At 40.8% G+C, this 16,802-nt stretch overlaps 1 long non-coding RNA gene across 1 annotated transcript in view; it reads right to left on the reverse strand.

Moving 5' to 3' along the window:
• The window catches only part of LOC141417300 (uncharacterized), a 155,529-nt gene that overhangs the window by 129,726 nt on the left and 9,001 nt on the right, over window positions 1–16,802 (reverse strand). The window lies entirely within an intron of this gene.

The following is a 16,802-nucleotide window of genomic DNA, read 5'->3' on the forward strand; positions in this document are numbered from 1 at the left end:
TATGACTATTCAGTGAGGTCACTTTTTGGTTTTTGACTTATCAGGTCTTGGTGATCATTATTTTCCTGATTCTCAGTACTCTGGGACCTGCCCCTTTCTCTTCCAGAATGTTCTATTTAATGATACATTTGAACAAGTCCCTTGACTGTCCACAAGGAGCATCTACTTTGTATTAATCAGGATTCTGTGGATCACAAATGAGAGAAGTCCACCTCCAACCAGCTAAGGCCAAAGGGGAAATGTATTGTTCCTGAGAAGCCTGACTGAGATGCTCTACCTGTGCTGTTATTGCTTCTTTCTGCTCTGAGCTTTCATCTCCACAAAGCAGGAGGCAATACCACAGTTCATATCCCTCAGGTTTAACCTCAAAAATCTCAGACTTGTTTTCACTACTCCCAAGGTCAAAATGCTTAAGGAAATTCTCTGATTGGCCCAGCCTAGGAAATATGTTCCCCCCTAACACACATTCTGTCCAAAGATTTGGTATTTCCCATTTTTAAAAAGGGGCAAAATGATGAGCACTTAGTTTATGTTCATAAGAGAGGTTTCCCTCAGTCACTAAGTTCCCCCACTAATCTGCACAGTGCCTTAGATATCGCAGAAACTTCTCTTTTATAGCCTATTGCATTTTTCTTCTGCTCGATTTCTCTTTAATGGTTTTTTCTGCTCTCAGCCTGATACTCCTCTCAACTTTCTCAGATGTCTTTGCTTTCAGGAACCACTTGTGAAAGTTACCTGTCTTCTGCTCACCTGATGAAACCATAGATGAGATGGAAGAAAGAGTTCAGACAAGCAGGATCATCAAAAGGAGAGATTATTTCCACTGCTGGTTTGCAAGCCTACAAGAGTAGGGGGTTGGTGAACTCACAGAAGGCAAATCTATCATATTGTTGTGCTAATTCTGATTTTAAAAAAACAAACCTATTTAGAGACATATGGCAATTTAAGAAAGCAGGAAACCAAAGAACCTGACATTCTTGGAACAACAAATAAGAGCTCCTTGGACGCTACCAAGGCAAAGAAGAATGTGTACTCTACCACATGAAGTTGGCGGTACTTCGTGACCTGGCTCTGATGGAAGTTATTATACCAGAACAGAGCCAAATGGAAACTGAGTTTGATCTACACTTTCCAGTTACAGAAATCTAAAATTAGCCACACTATAATCTGGATATGGAGTATTTCTAATGGGCTACTGAGCAGATTGGCAATTCATTTTGTTCTTTGAATATAAGACACGACATTTATGACTGTCTCAAAGACAAATTTGGAAAATATGACCACATGCAAGACCACTTATCAAAGGACAAATAGAAATACGGTTAAATTGTAATATGCATTCATCACTTCAGTCCATTAAATATTTGGTACCATTTTTTCTTTCTATACAGCATCCCTTTCAATTATTACTTTAATATTCATGACTATGGAGCTTATACTAGAAGGAACAAAATAAGCAAAGAGCTGTGTTTTTATCATATATTTTCTAATATTCAAGCTTCTATCAATAAATAGATGTTCATTTAAAAGCTGGATGTATATAATAATGACATCAATTCCCTTTACTTGGTTCTTTCTTTTTAAATTTTTAAATTATTGGTCGGCATAAGACTTCATTGGAGGAGGGGAGAGAACCAGGAGCTGGTGGTTCATGCTACTAGCTACTCAGAAGGCAGAGATCAGGAGGATTGAAGTTTGAAGCCAACCCAGACAAATAGTTCTAGAGACCCTATCTCAAAAATTCCTAACACAAAAATAGGGCTGGAGGCATGGCTCAAGTGGTAGAGCACCTGCCTAGTAAGCATGAGAGGCCCTACGTTCAAACCATAGTGCTGCAAAAAAAAAGACAATACTGGAGGGGAGTCCAACAGGAGAGGGGAGAGCAAAAGAAAAGGTTGATCCAAGTACATTTTATGCATGAATGGAAATATCGCCGTGAAACTCCTTTGTACAATTAATATATGCTAATAAAAATAGTAATAATAAAAATTCGCATTTCAAATATATTACCACTAGGTGGCTCAAATGACTAAAACACAAGTTCAATATATTAGCAGACAAATATTGAAAGATTTATGGTTCTTTCTTTATACTTTAATTTTCTACAAACTTTCACATTATTTATAGATTATTGATGTGTAACTATACACAGCAGACAATTGCTTTAATGGAGGTTGTCATCCTATAGGCTGCTTTTATGAAAGAGAGAGGATTAATGGACAAAATGAAGGCTCTACATTACACTTTGTCATAAAAATGCAATAATAAAATAAATTCAAATTTTACCATATGACTAGGAACAGTATTCAATGGGACCTGAAAAATCAAAGTCCTGGGTTGTATTTCATTTTAATGTATTCAGGAATTTCTAGAGATCACCTGCTTCATTTGACAGTCTAGTTATTTACGTCTCAGAAACAAGTGACTCACACTCAGCACTTGAGCACTCGGTAGTCCGGGGACCTTGAGAATCACTGCGTTCTTCCTAAGAGTGACTTATTGAAGTGCAGGGCACTCAGAATACTGTCAATCAAATCAGAAGGTTTGGGGTCCTCTACTCTGTCTGATCCCAGTAAAACAAAAGCAGAAAATGATTGTTTTCTTCTTAACTTTAACAAGTATCTTATAATTCTATTTGATAGTTCAAGATAGAGTGTCAAGAGGTAAATGAAGCAAAGAAAAGCAGAATCTAAGACTTTAGATTCTGTCAAAAAAGAGAAAACACCATGGTAACCTTGGAGTAAGAGGGTTTTAGACATTCCCTAATCCAGAAGAATCAATGCAGTCTTCCACTATTCTGAAGTTATTTTGCTCCTTGTACTTCCTTGGTACCAAGAGAAGTTCTGCCCTCTTACTTTAAAGTTAAGAACCATTGAAATCTTAAAGAAAATCTCTTCACGGTGATGATTTTGGTGCATGATTATTTGTCTTTATAACTACCAACAATCGAGTTTTCTACCCTGCAAGCTATTTTATTCATTGACTATAGTTGGGGGAAAAACAGGATACCATACAGAAAGAGCTTAAGGGATGATTTTTCTCAAACCTATGACAGACATTTATAGCACATGTATAGCATTTCCTGCCCCCCCCCCATTTTTATGATTGCAGAAAAAATTTTAAATATTTTCCTTGGCCATTTATTATTTGTCAATTGGAAGTGCATCTAAGAATCCAAGTTTGGCATAAAAGTACTGACTCCCCCTAAGGGAGTCATAATTTAGTTTCAGCCGCAGTAACAGCAGGTCCTGATATTTTTATATTCTCATTCAGGCACCTGACATTTAGGTTTTATTTGAATATAGAGTTGTAAATATAACATGAACCAGTTATCACACAGCTCTTAAATACCAAGATCTAATTAGTTCTCTACAAACATAGCAACTATTCTTGGTCAATGTTCTAACCAATTAGCTGTTGAAAAAGGAATATAGTCTTATTTTCCCAAACTTTGACCATGAATAATTTCCATTGAATAACCAAAAAAAAATTCTTGAAGTGATTTAGACAATAAATAGTTCATATGACTAAATGCTAGAAGTAGGGACAGTTTCAGGGTTGATCTGGTTCCTGACCAGATTTACTTCTGCCTCTATCTGCCTTAGCAATGTCAATGTCAATCCCACTGATACTATTTTGGCTGTCCCTAACTGCCTGGACTCTTGCTTATCTTCACATTTTCTCAAAGTTTTTCCAAAGGAGAGATCATTCAGCAAACACGGTCTGTAGGCTCACTTCCCAGTGCTGATATAGAAACTCTGGCCAGGGATGAAAGCCCATCATTTATATGGGCCCCACTCTGGTACACATTCCAGCTCAGTTACCAGGAATGGAATCAGCTTCCTCCAGCAAGGGGCTGCACACAAGGAGTGTTTGCCACCTGTGTAAAAATTATGACTATGCCTAACAGGAAGGGATAAGATACCAACTGGGATGTTAGTATCACTAGTAGTACATATTCCTGACCATAGATGGGGAATTCTAGAAGAAAATGACTGGTTTGGATTCAGGTCCTGCCATTTATTAGCTGTATAATCATGAGGAAGTTATTGACCTCTCACACCAAGTGAGAAATGGGTCAATGATTTGCCTAATTGCTTCTATCATGGAGGCCTTCCTAAAATCCATGGCACTAAGTTACACACTTACTATCCTTTTCTCGTGTGAGGCATGTGGAAAGAACTGGAGAGAACACAAAATGAGCAAAATTATGTTCTCCAATTCAGGAGAGGAAATTAGCACTCATGGGTGGTAAAAGACAAATGGAATAAGTTACATAAAAGGATGTGCTTCCTAAAATGACATTTTTCCTAATTAAGTATTCATTAATAGCAAGCACATTTTGTAGTATTTTCCACATCCAAATGAAGTCGACAGAATTTTTCTGGATAGTAATTCATGAGTGAGAAATGAAAATAATTAGTAATAATCAGAACAGTAACACTACCCAAAAAATAATAACAGAGTCATCAGCCACATTTTAACTACAAAGTGTATAAAATATGTTACCTTGCTACACATCTATTGGAATGGCCAAAATTCAGACCATTGACAACACCAGATGCTGACTAGGATGTGGATTAACAAGAACTTCCATTCATTTTTGGTGGAATGCAAGATGGCACAGTCATTTTGGAAGGTAGTTGGGCAGTTTCTCATAAAACTAACCATAGGACCTGGCAAGACTTAGAATTTACCCAAAGAAGTAGAAAACTCATGTCTACACAAAAACTTACACACAGATTTTTATATCAGCTTTATTCCTAATTGTTAAAACTTGAAAGCAACCAAGATGTCCTTCGGTAGGTGAATGGGTAAAGTGTTGTACAGCCAAGGAATGAAATATTAGTCAATGCTAAGAAGAAATGAGCAATCGGTGATGAGAAAAACAAGTAAGAAACACAAGTGTATTTTATTAAGTGAAGAAGGCAGTTGAAAAGGCTTCATATTTTTCTAACTATAAAATATTCTGAGTCAACACTATGGAGACAGAACAAAGACTGTTTGTTGTCAAAGGTTATGGGGAGAGAAGGATGAATAGGCAGAGCACAGAGAATTTTTAGGACAGTGGCATTATTCTGTATGGTACTATAATGCATATATGTCATTGTGTATTTGTGCAAATCCATAGAATGTAAAACACCAAGACTGAACTCTAATGTAATGATGTATCAGTTGTAACAATGGATGATGAAAGTGGAAAAACTGTGCATGTGGAGGGCAGAGGGGATTTGTGGGGTATCTCACTATTTACTGAGAGACTCGATTTTGCTGTGAAGTTAAAACTATAGTAGAAAAAATAAAGTCTTTGCCATGTGTGGTAACACCTGCTTGTAATTCCACCACTCAGAGAAGGATCGTGAGTTCAAGGCCATCCTGGGCTACATAGGAAGACACTGTCTCAGAAAAACAAAAGTCTCAACAATATACATATATAGAAATACATCTATGATTTGAGATAAAGGAGAGGAGAAGTGAGGGCTATCCTAGCACTCACTGACGTTTTCCTTGGAAGTTTTCTGTGCTTACAATGAAGAATGTGAGAACTTGACCTTCTGTGGCTGTTATCAGCTCATGAAACAAACCTTGATGTGGAAACCTAGGAAGTTACCTTTTCTCAGCCCACACCCTGGGGGTGGGCACTTTCCTCATCGGGAACAGAAAGTCGTCCCTTGTTCTCCTTGTTGGAGAGCTAGTGCAGCTAAAACTGTGCTTCTCAAGGACCTTTTATGGGTGCGCAGGATGCCAGCAAACGAGTTAATAGCAACTGCCCTCAGAGGGAGCCATGCCGCCTTCAGTGTCCTAACCAACCTCCCTGATCACAACATCACTGCTCCACAAGGGGACCCCCTCCTTCCCAACTCTAAGTCCAGAGAATAGCAAACCCCCTAATTTTTACTTAAAATGTCCCCAGTGTTAAAAGTACATAGTCACAGCACCGTAACAACTCCTCTGCAAAATCCAGAGTCCAACCAAAATAATACCAGAGAGAAGGTGCAAATTGTCTCTGGTCCAAAGAAACAGAAAAATGGTCATCACTATATTTATAGCTACTGATAACCCCCTCTGTCTTTTGAAATGCATTGATAGGGTTCAGGACATGACATTCCTCAATATGGCACTTTGGCAGACTGAGTATTTTAAGCTGATGGAATTTGAGAGACAGCAGGCCTCTCCAACCTTCCCCTGCCTTTCTATCTCAAAGCAGGACATAAGGCCCTGATGGCAGAGGTGGCCTCGCTATTCCCAGAAGGAAGTAATACACTTATCTCTGAAGACACAAGGACACAGACAGGACCTGAACAACAGTCCCCTTACCGATGCACACCCTCCTGGTGCACTCACATTTCTCCATGACTCTCCAATCTGCATCAAATCCATTACATGAAACACTCAGGTTTGACTACTTCTTTGGTTTTTCATTTCCTATGCCACATAAGATATTAAATAAACTTGTGTGCTTTTTCCTCTTCTGTCCTTTGTCCTCAGCTAGGTATGTAGGATGGGTGAGCAAAAGGTATTTTTTCCTCTCCTAAAGCATAAATTTTTCAAAGTAGGAGAGAAAGGCAAAGTTCATGAGCCCCTATAAACTTTAAAACAGAAATGTAGCCACAGAGTTAGGTCACATTTCTGCCAGGCTGTGCAATCCTGGAGAAGAGAGTCCTGTCTTTCCTACCTTCATAGCCAGTGTCTGCTTCAGATTAATTTCTAAGTAAATGAATGCTGGGTTGATTTCAATTTTTTAAGAATATTCGTAAAACAACCTAGATTTGATGTGAATAAGAAAACAGTGATGTGAGTAATAAAAGCTGTAGCACAGAGGTGGAAATCAAGGAAGATTACAACTAAAATATTATCTCAAGAGAAGGGAGGGGGTGAGCAGGGCTCACTTAGAGCTGGCAGAACAACCTGCACTAGAATCCACTTTTCTCCCTGAAAGAAAGAGTCCACAGCATTTCCGGATGACAGGATTGGAAAGGGACATTCAGCTCTTCCTTATTTCACAGATAAGAACAGAAGACCCGAAGGGAAAGTAACTTGCCTACATTCTTTCGGCTAATTGGGGGCAAAAGTGAGATGATGACTGATTCAGCCTTGGATGGGTCTCAACTGCTCCGACAGTGGTGGTAACTTCACCCACCCAGGCATCCAGAATAGACCTGATTGTCAGAAGAGAGGGTTTCTTGGAAAACCAAGCTCTACCTCAAAATTTCCACAAAGCTTTGCTGGATTATTTCCAGGACTTCGGCAGATGGTTCACCATGGGCTGTCAGTTAGAACTGGTGTGAATAGCTCACACCCATTTACATTTTGTTCTGACACCACAGTCCAAAGTAGGAGATGTACAACATAGCTCAACACCCCTGGAAGAATAAACCATAAAGGAATCCACTTCCTCAGAACTCTTCCTTTAGGTCTTTTGGGGGTCCTGGACCCCAGAGTTTCCAAATGACCTTGATGACTAGAAACACAACAGTGACCCAAGTCCAAATCAGGAGTTGGTACAATTAGAGGAAGATGCTGCCATGCAAATGTGTGAGATACAGAAGAATCCCAGAGTGAAGAAGGAATGGCATTCAGCAGGCATCAGTAACTCTACCAATCTGCCTTGGCATGCTCACACGCTGGTTCACATGTACACTTCAAATACCTATAAACACCTAGGCTGCATAGCACCTACAACCTGCAAGGTGGCCATTGTTTACTAGATTCAAAAGTAAATAAACAAGTGACTGCTGCCTACATTTATGCATTCAGTCAACCATTCAATTCTGCGTTGATTAGATAATTATTGGGTGGCTCATATTTCAATTACTGGGCTTGAAGACAGGTGCAAAGAATAATAAGAAACAAAACTTCTCTCATGGAGTTCCAATTATTCCAAACAGGGCAATAGAGAAGAAAACAAATAGAGAAGAAGAGAAAAGTGTTCCAGTAGAATGATAGCAGGATCAAGAGAGAGTAGAGGGGTGGGGAAACCCCTCTCTGAGATGTGGGGGTGTTCATTGAGTTAGAGTTCTGGTCCCAAAGATGTCCCAGTGACTTGTTTTATAAACTAACGGTCATACAGTTTTCTCTCTTTAATGGTAAAAGCTCCAACAACATTAACTCCAAATTTCCCTAGTTGGTACTTAATACACTTGCCCCTCCATCCCTCATCTTCCATCCTCTTTAATCTAGGAAGGCCTTTAGTTCATCTTGTTAGCTATACAAACATGCATTTGAAAATTAGCAAGATTAGCCGGGCACTGGAGGCTCATGCTTATAATCCTAGCTACTCAGGAGGCAGTGATCAGGAGGATCTCAGTTCAAAGCCAGCCCTGGTTAGTTCTCAAGACCCTATCTCAGAAACACACACACACACACACACCAGGTCTGGAGGAATGGCTCAAATGGTAGAGTGCCTGCCTAGTGAGTGTGAGGCTCTGAGTTCAAACTCCTGTGTCACCCTCCACTCCCCAAAAAAAAGAAAATTAACAAGATTATACATTATAATCTGAAATAAATAGATTCCCTGTTATGGTCATGAAAACTGAAATGCTTAGAATTCATCTGTTCTCTGTTAATGGAGGTGTTTTTAAAGATGGTGATACGTATTTTCTTCAAGTTAGACAATTTTAGAACAAAAGGGAAACTTGGAGATGATTTAGACCAACTTCCCTATTTTTAGGCAAGAAAGCTGAGACCTATACTAATTGAAAGAAACAGCCATGCTCAAAAATTGAGCATTAGAAAATACACTCCATCCCTAATTAGTATAGTCCTTGACAGACCTCACAGTTACTATGCATCATTCACTGAAAATTTTGGACCCAACTCTCTCCCACACTCCTCCTGTCATGTTTCTTGGGGGAATTTGATACCCCTTATTGGTGATACATTTAACTCATTAACCTATCAATCTGTGAATCCTGTCTTCCGTCTCACCTCAGTCACTCACCTCCATGTCATGTTTTTAACCCCCATCACTACCAATAGGGGCATCACATCCAAATTTCCACTTTCAGGAATGCTCCTCTCTTACCACCAGCTCACTCCCTCTTACACCCCAAGTGTAGAAATGTTTGACTCCATGGGATCCTCAATGTCATTGTTCATTCTCCTCCATTTACATCCTCATGGTCAACATCACAGCATTGGACCTCTCACTCACTCAAAATCACCTCACAAAACTCCAGCCTCAATCAAATCTGAACTTCTCTACCCACTCATCGTCTGCACTTTGCAGCTAACATGGCCACAGGAAGAGAAAACCATGCTGACTGGCCGCTCTGTAAAATTATGACCACAAACAATAGTCTCACACTCCGTGCTGCCTGCCAGTCCTTGGGATCTTGGATCAACCCTACTCTTCTGATGAACCATTGCACAACTTCCTCTCCCTTCTCCAACCTCCCAAACCCCTTCCTTCCCTTCTTCAAAATCAGCCATTGCTTCTTTTATTTTAATGAGAAAAGAAAAACGAAATACATTACCAATAGATTTACTAAGTTTTTGCACCTGCAGCCATACACTTTGTCTTTCCATTTATAGCAGTGAACTTGGACCTTATACACTAAATCCCACTCTCTTATCTACTTACCAACTTCAGTTCTGTAAATACCCCTTCTCTCTCATGCATCATCAACTTTTCTCTCTCCACTGAATCATTTTCACCAACATTTACACTTGCCTCCATCTTAAAATATCTCTAAGAACCCCACATTGCCCTCTAGGTACAACCTGATTTCTCCCCTCCCACCAAAGTCACTGTCAAACCCAGTGATCAATTTCAGGGCTTAGGAAGTGCTCTACCACTTGAACCACATTCCTAAGTCTTCAGCTTTTAGTTTGCTTTTCAGAAAGGGTCTTCTGCTAACCTTGCTTGGGCTGTCCTTGAACTAAGATCTTCCTGTCTCCACCTCCCAAGTAGTTGGAATTGCAGACATGTACCACTATGCCCAGCCCCATTCCTTCTTTCTTGAAACATTTCTCCTCTTGATTTCTAGACAACACATTGTTTCTCTGCTCCTTTATCCCTGGTCACTCAGTTTCAATCTCTTTGATGGATCCTTTTCTTACCAGTTTATAAATGCTGTAATGTGCCAGGGTTTGGTTTTCTGATCTCTCACCTGCTCCTTTGATATTTCAGTCTTGTCTTTCTGGGAGACTAGAATAATCCACTCTAAAATGTGTACCTCTTTAGAAAAATGATGGAGAGTGAATAGTATTGAAATGCATCACATCGTGTACAAACAAGACACAATGAAATGTGTTGAAAATACAGGGGGAAAGGATAATGAAGAGCAATAGGGAGGGTTAGACTGATTTAAGTAAAATATACTTTAATTTTACATATAAAATACCAAGGCAAAAACCCACTGAACAATAAACAGACAAATAATGAGGGATAGGAATATAAAATAGGCCATGTTAAGGAAACAGTACCAGTAGGAGGGGGAGGGTAAATGAAAAGAGAGTGAATATGTATGAATATAAAACACTGAGACATGTCGAAGTCATTTTAAGAAAGGAAGTGGGGGAAGAAGGGGAATAATGAAGGGGATGAACCGGGTATAATACATATATATGGAAATGTCACAACAAAACCCACTGTATAACTATCATATACTAATAAGAACATTATTTAAAATACTCATCTTGGTGGGCACTGGTGGCTTGTGCCTAGCTACTTGGGAGACTAAAATCAGGAGGATCAAGGTTGGAGGTCAGTCCAGGCAAATAGTTCATGAGACCCCATCTCCAAAATAGCTACAGCAAAGTGGACTGGTGCTGTGACTCAAGCAGTAGAACACCTGCTTTGCAAGTGCAAAGGCCCTGAGTTCAAACCCATTCCCATAATATATATATATATATATATATATATGCCTCTTTAGTATTAAGATGGTTGAGCTGCATATGTATCTATGGAATATAGACCTAATACAAATACAAGCAATATTATACAAAAGAGGTCACACTAAGGGGAGGTCACTAACAGGAGAGGAAAGTAAAAGAAGGAAGTTAAGAAGATGAATATAGAATTTTTAAACCTGCTGAAATCACCATAAGAGGGGGACTAAGGTAAAAAGAAGAAAAATAGAGGAGATGACCCAAGTCGGGTTATAACACATATATACATGGAAATATCACAAGAAAACTCCCTGTATAGCTATCTTAAACAAACAAAAATGTCTTTTTTGAAAAATGGAAAACAGGAAGGTAAAGCAGGTCTTGTCTGGTAGTTGGTACGGTGGGGGGTGAGGGAGGATGAATATGGTGGAAATACTACGTACCCATGTATGAAAATGGAAAAATGAGACCTGTTGAAACTATTCAGGAAATAGGGGCAGGGAGGATGAAGGAGAATGATGGAGGGGGTGAATTCAACTATGATATATTGAAAGAAATTTTTTAAATGTCACAATGTACCCCCAGTACAACAATAAAATGATCAAAGATAGTAATAATAATAATAAAAATGGTTGAGCTGAAGGCAATCAAGGAGAAACAGATCCAGGAAAGCTCTTTGTTCTCCTGTTTTTCTAAAAGCAGGATATAGATTTACAAAGGCAAAAGTATATCCTGCCAGGCATGGTGATACATCCTGTAATCCCAGCTACTGGAGAAGCAGAGGTAGGAAGATCACAATCCAAGGCCAGTCTGGGCAAAAATGTGAGACTGAATCTGAAAAAATTAACTAAAAGCAAAAGGACTGAGGGTGTGGCTTAAGTGGTAGAGCTGTTGCCTAAAAAGCTCACGGCCCTGAGTTCAATCCCCTGGACCCCCAATACCTCCTCCACCTAAAGACAGCTTGTGGACCTCATGGGCCTAGAGATAGCACAAAGGACCCCCCATTTACAAGCTTTACAACTGGTCTTTGTCTGCCATTTATTTGCCTTCCCACACGTTGCCACCCGTAGTGACTCAAAATTCCATTCGTCTTGTCATGTCACTTAAAACATACAGCACTTTATTCAAGATGCCAGGGAAGCTCAAATTCAAAGCCACCTCTTTGAGATTTACTCATTCCCACGTAGCTCCCTTTCGAATCTAACATATACCTGTCAGTAAGCTTGTTTGTTCCCTTACCAATCTGTCTTTTGTTACAGGGCCCATTCTAACGAACAACTCATGGGGGCGAATGCCACCTATATGCTGATGAGTCATTAATGTGTCTCGTCCAGTACATTCCTGCCTAGAAGGGAAATGAAGCTGTCCAAAACAGAATTTTAACTCTCCTCCCAAAATAAGTCCCTACCTTTCTCCTTTCCTTTCCCACCTAGCAAAGACAACTTTGTTCACCCAGTTGTTTGGGCCAAAATCAAAGCATCCTTAATTTTTTTCTTTTTCTCACTGCAGTTCACATTCAACCTGCAAGTAAATCTTCTTGACTCTGCTTTTTTTGTTTGTTTGTTTGCAGTGCTGGGGATTGAACCCAGGTCCTTGCACATGTTAGGCAAGCACTCTATCACATAAATTACAATGCCAGCCCTTGGTTACTTGAGACAGTATCTCACTAGGTAGTCCCCACTAGCCTTGAACTCCTGATCCTCCTGCCTCTGCTTTCCGAGTGCTGTTATTACACGTATGTACCACCATGCCTGGTTTATTGCCTCTACTTTTAAAGCATTTCCAGATTCTGTGATTCCCCATTACCTGTGACTCTATCCTCTTGACCTATAGCATGTTCTCTTAATTGTTCTGTTTCCATTCTTCCCTTCCACACTCTTACTTTTCAAAAAAAACAGAAAGACTGAGACATTTAGAATATAAATTGAATTAATGTCATTCCTCTGGTTAAACTGTTCATTGACTTCCCAAATACCTCAAAATAAAATTTAAAATCTTTATAACAATCTCCAAGCCCCATCATGGTCTGGTCCCTAACCATCTGTCTGACTTCATCACCTACAGCTCATCTGATGCTTGCTTTGATTCTTTATTGGCCCCCTCATTGCTCCTCAGTTAAGCAAGCACACTCCTCTCTCAGGCCTCTGCCTTTCTTGTTTTCTATTGCCTGGACAGCCTTCCCCCAAATCAGCACATGGCACTCCAATGTCATGTTTTTAGAGTAGGTTTCTCTGACTTCTTATCTTCTGCTGTGAAATAAACCATTCCCAAAGTAATGGTTTACCCAGTAATTTATTATTGTCTCTTATGAGCCAGGAGTGGAAAAGCTGGGCTGGATGGCTTTTACATGGACCCTTGGATCAAACAGAGGCTAAGTTGGAATTATGTGTGGTCATTTTCACTCAATATCTGGTGTCTCCTTAGTGACTAACTCAACCTTGCTCACAACATAGTACTGTCAATGTGGTCAGACTTTCTGTAAGGTGACCAGCTTTCTGCAGGGCAAGTGTTCCATTCCAAGAAACAGTACATGGAAGCTTCCATGCCTCAGGCCTGGGCCCAGAACCAAATACAGTGTCATTTCTGTCACAATCCATTGATCTAAGTGGTCACAGGGCACCCACTCCCCCACCCTGCCAACAAAGAGATGGAAAAAAAGAACAAAGATTCCATTTGCTAAACAAGAGTTTCTAAAATGTCCAACCATGTGGAAACTGGCTTCCAAAACAGCTCAATGATCCTTGCCTCCCAGAATTGGTGTCCTTCTGCCATGTCCTCCCTATTCAAAGCCGGATTGACCTGTGAAACTACTAGTTTGTAGAGTGACATGTGCAATTCTGGAGGCTAGGTCATAAAAAGATGTGCTCTCTTGGATCTTTTTCTCTGAGGGAACCAAGCTGCCATGCCATGAGGACACTCAAGCAGCTCTTTGGAGAGGTCCCTGTGGTAAGGCACTATAACCTCCTGCCAACAGCCAGCACCAACTTGTCAACCTTGTGAAGGAGCCAAATGCGAGCCTAATTAAGCTTGAAGATGGTTGGAGCCTCAGCTAACATCTTGACTGCACACTTATCAGAGGCTCTGAGCCAGTACCACCCAGCCAAGATGCCTGAAACTTCTCACCCCTGGAAACCAAAATAAATATGTATTGTTGTCCCACGTTTCAGAGGTTTTATTTCATGCAACAATAATTTAGTAATCTGCCATTCTATCTAAAAATAGCCCCCCAGCTACACCTGTTGCACTCACAATCTCTTTGCTGTTTCATTTCTCTCTGTTGCATCTACATAAACATAGTCTCTATTTTATTTGTCCCCTCCCTCCTCTTAAAATTTAAACTTTAAGAGAAAATGAATTCTGCCTCATTTTTTTCAATACTACATTCTCAGTGCCAATAATTGTGCCTGGTATATCACAAGCACTAAGTATTTATTGAATAAATAAATAAACTATTACTTATTCTGTTTACCACCAACAAACGCTTACTATTGGTGACTACTTAAGCCAGCTTATATTACTGTAGGGATTTACTGTAATATTCATTTACCCAACAAACACTTATTAAGTACCTACTCAATACAACTGTGACAATAATTATTTCTTGAGTGTTTACCATGGCAGGACATCTAAGATACAAGTATCCATTTTTTTCTCTTGTTTCTCACAGCAGTCACATGACAGCTATTATCAAGAACCCAGTGCTGGGTCTGTTGCATCCGAGCTGCCCGTGGGACATCAAGTGAGAATGTGAAGTGGGTAACTGAAGATGAGGGCAGAGGTCCAGCTGTGAAAATAAGTCTGGGATTTGTGAGAAAATAGGTGGTAATTAAAGCCATCTGGACAAGCTTCCCCAGGAGGAATGGGAGTTAGAGAAGATAAACTGTCTGATGGAAACTCAGCGAGGCACTGCCACACTTAGCATCCTCAAAGATGAGCAAGGACAAGCAAGGGAGGCTGAGAAGGACCAGCAGCCAAGACAGAAAGAAAACCAGAACTGGGCTGTAGTTCAGTGGTAGAGCATTTGCCCAGTATGCACGATGCCCTGGATTTGATCCCCAGAACAGGGAGTTTAAAAAAAAAAAAAAGGAAAGAAAACCAGGAGTCTGTGGGGTTCTGGAAAGTATTTCAAAGAGAGTGATCAACTGTAGAAAGTCATGGAATGAGGATGGAGGCTGGCAGTTTGAAAGCCCTTTCGGAGAGTTAAGGGTAAAAAGCAGTGACAACATGGTTAGAAGAAGTGACAAGCTGTGTGCTTGCTGACAGCACTAACACAGTAGAAGGAGTAAGTTGTGATACACAAGAAGAGGTAGACAAACACAGCAGAAACGTCTTTCGGCTGGGTAGGAAGGGGAAGGACAGGGAAGGCAGGCTGCCAGGCACAGATGCATGTGGTCAGGAACATGTGGAAAGCGCTTTCTGTTTGCTTCTATTTCCATGGGGAAACACAATGCCAACTGAGACCGAGAGGATAAGGGTAGTCTGGGGAGAAAGAATGCAAGAATTTTCTAGGAGAATTAGCAAGGAAAAAGACTAGGTGACTGTAGTGGTTATGACCTTAGCCCCAAAACCTCACTCAAAGTCCAGGAATTCAAAAAGTGTGGTTTTCATCCAGCTGCAGTGGATGAAGAGTTTGGACTTTTTACTAAGGGACTTTGGCCGGGGACAGGGACAACACCATTGACAATGGGTGTGTAATGGACCATACATCCCAGCTGATGCAGAGGGACAGAGAGAAGGCAATATTTGAAGTCCTAATTCAGTAAGGAATTACTGGAGTTAGGAACCCCGAGGAAGAAAGATAGAAAAGTAGAAAATAGTGATTGGACAGCAGAAGGAGGTGAGTGAGAAAAGAGCACACCCAGCGCTGACTGGAGATGGGAATCCAGGGGACAGGGATGATGTAGGTGTCCTGAGTCCTGTACTCCTCAGAGCACCTGATGTGGGAGAGTGTCATCGATGCTACTGTGCTCGGCCCAGATCCTCCATCAAGTCCCAGCTGCTGGAAGGACTGGTGCTAAAACTTTGAGCTGAGTCTTTCGCCAGGGGTCACCAGTGACTGAAGGAGTCACCCTGGTTAATCCACCCCACCAGTGACAGATCAACACTGAGCTATGAATGCCTGGCCTCGCTGCTCATCTTGCTGACAGCCACCCTGAAGGACCACGAATGCCTCAGGGTTTGGAGACCTATTGAGGCCTCAACTTTAATTGCACTCCCTCGACCCCATTCCCCACCTCCCACCCAACCCCCCCAGTGCTGGTGATGGTTGAAGCACTTGGCTGTGAGCTACCTGCACTAGGATTCCCTTCTCAGGGAACCTGTCTGTGACACTGGGGATGAAGTGAAGGATAAGATTAATCCTGAGGCTCTCACAGCAAATAGCGAGCAGGAGGCGTCAATGGCAAGACGTGGAAGGATGAGGAGGGAGAGTCTGCCAGGAATTCACAGACCCTGACGTTTTCTTTACACTCTCTGAACACATAGAATGCAGAAACTGTAGTCATTGCTCAACGCATACTACTTAATAGGAAGAAAAGATAAAAATTAGTCCTTCTGCACCAAGACCTTGTAGAAGTTTCCATTTGCGTAGTGAATCCTTTACAAAAGCAGAATAGTCAGGGTATTGCATTATTATTGGGTTTGTTTTTGGTGGAAATGGGGGTTAAACTCGGGGCCTCATGCTTGCTCTGTACCACTTGAGCCACGTCTCCAGCCCTTTTTGCTTTAGTTGTGTTTCAGACTGGGTCTTACACTTTTCCCCAAGTTGGCTTTGGACCATGATCCTCCTGCCTCTACCTCCCAAATAGCTGGAATTACAGATATCCATCACCATCCCCAGTCCTTAAGGTTTGTTTGGTTTTTTTTCAGATCTTCCTAGCCAGATTCTGCCCTCCCATTAATCCCTGAAAGATGAATACATTTCCTTGCCTGGGGATGGTTTTATAACTTGCTTGGCCAATGAAACTTGA

The sequence above is a fragment of the Castor canadensis genome, chromosome 15 (assembly GCF_047511655.1).
Source record: "Castor canadensis chromosome 15, mCasCan1.hap1v2, whole genome shotgun sequence".
Classification (NCBI taxonomy): Eukaryota; Metazoa; Chordata; class Mammalia; order Rodentia; family Castoridae; genus Castor; species Castor canadensis.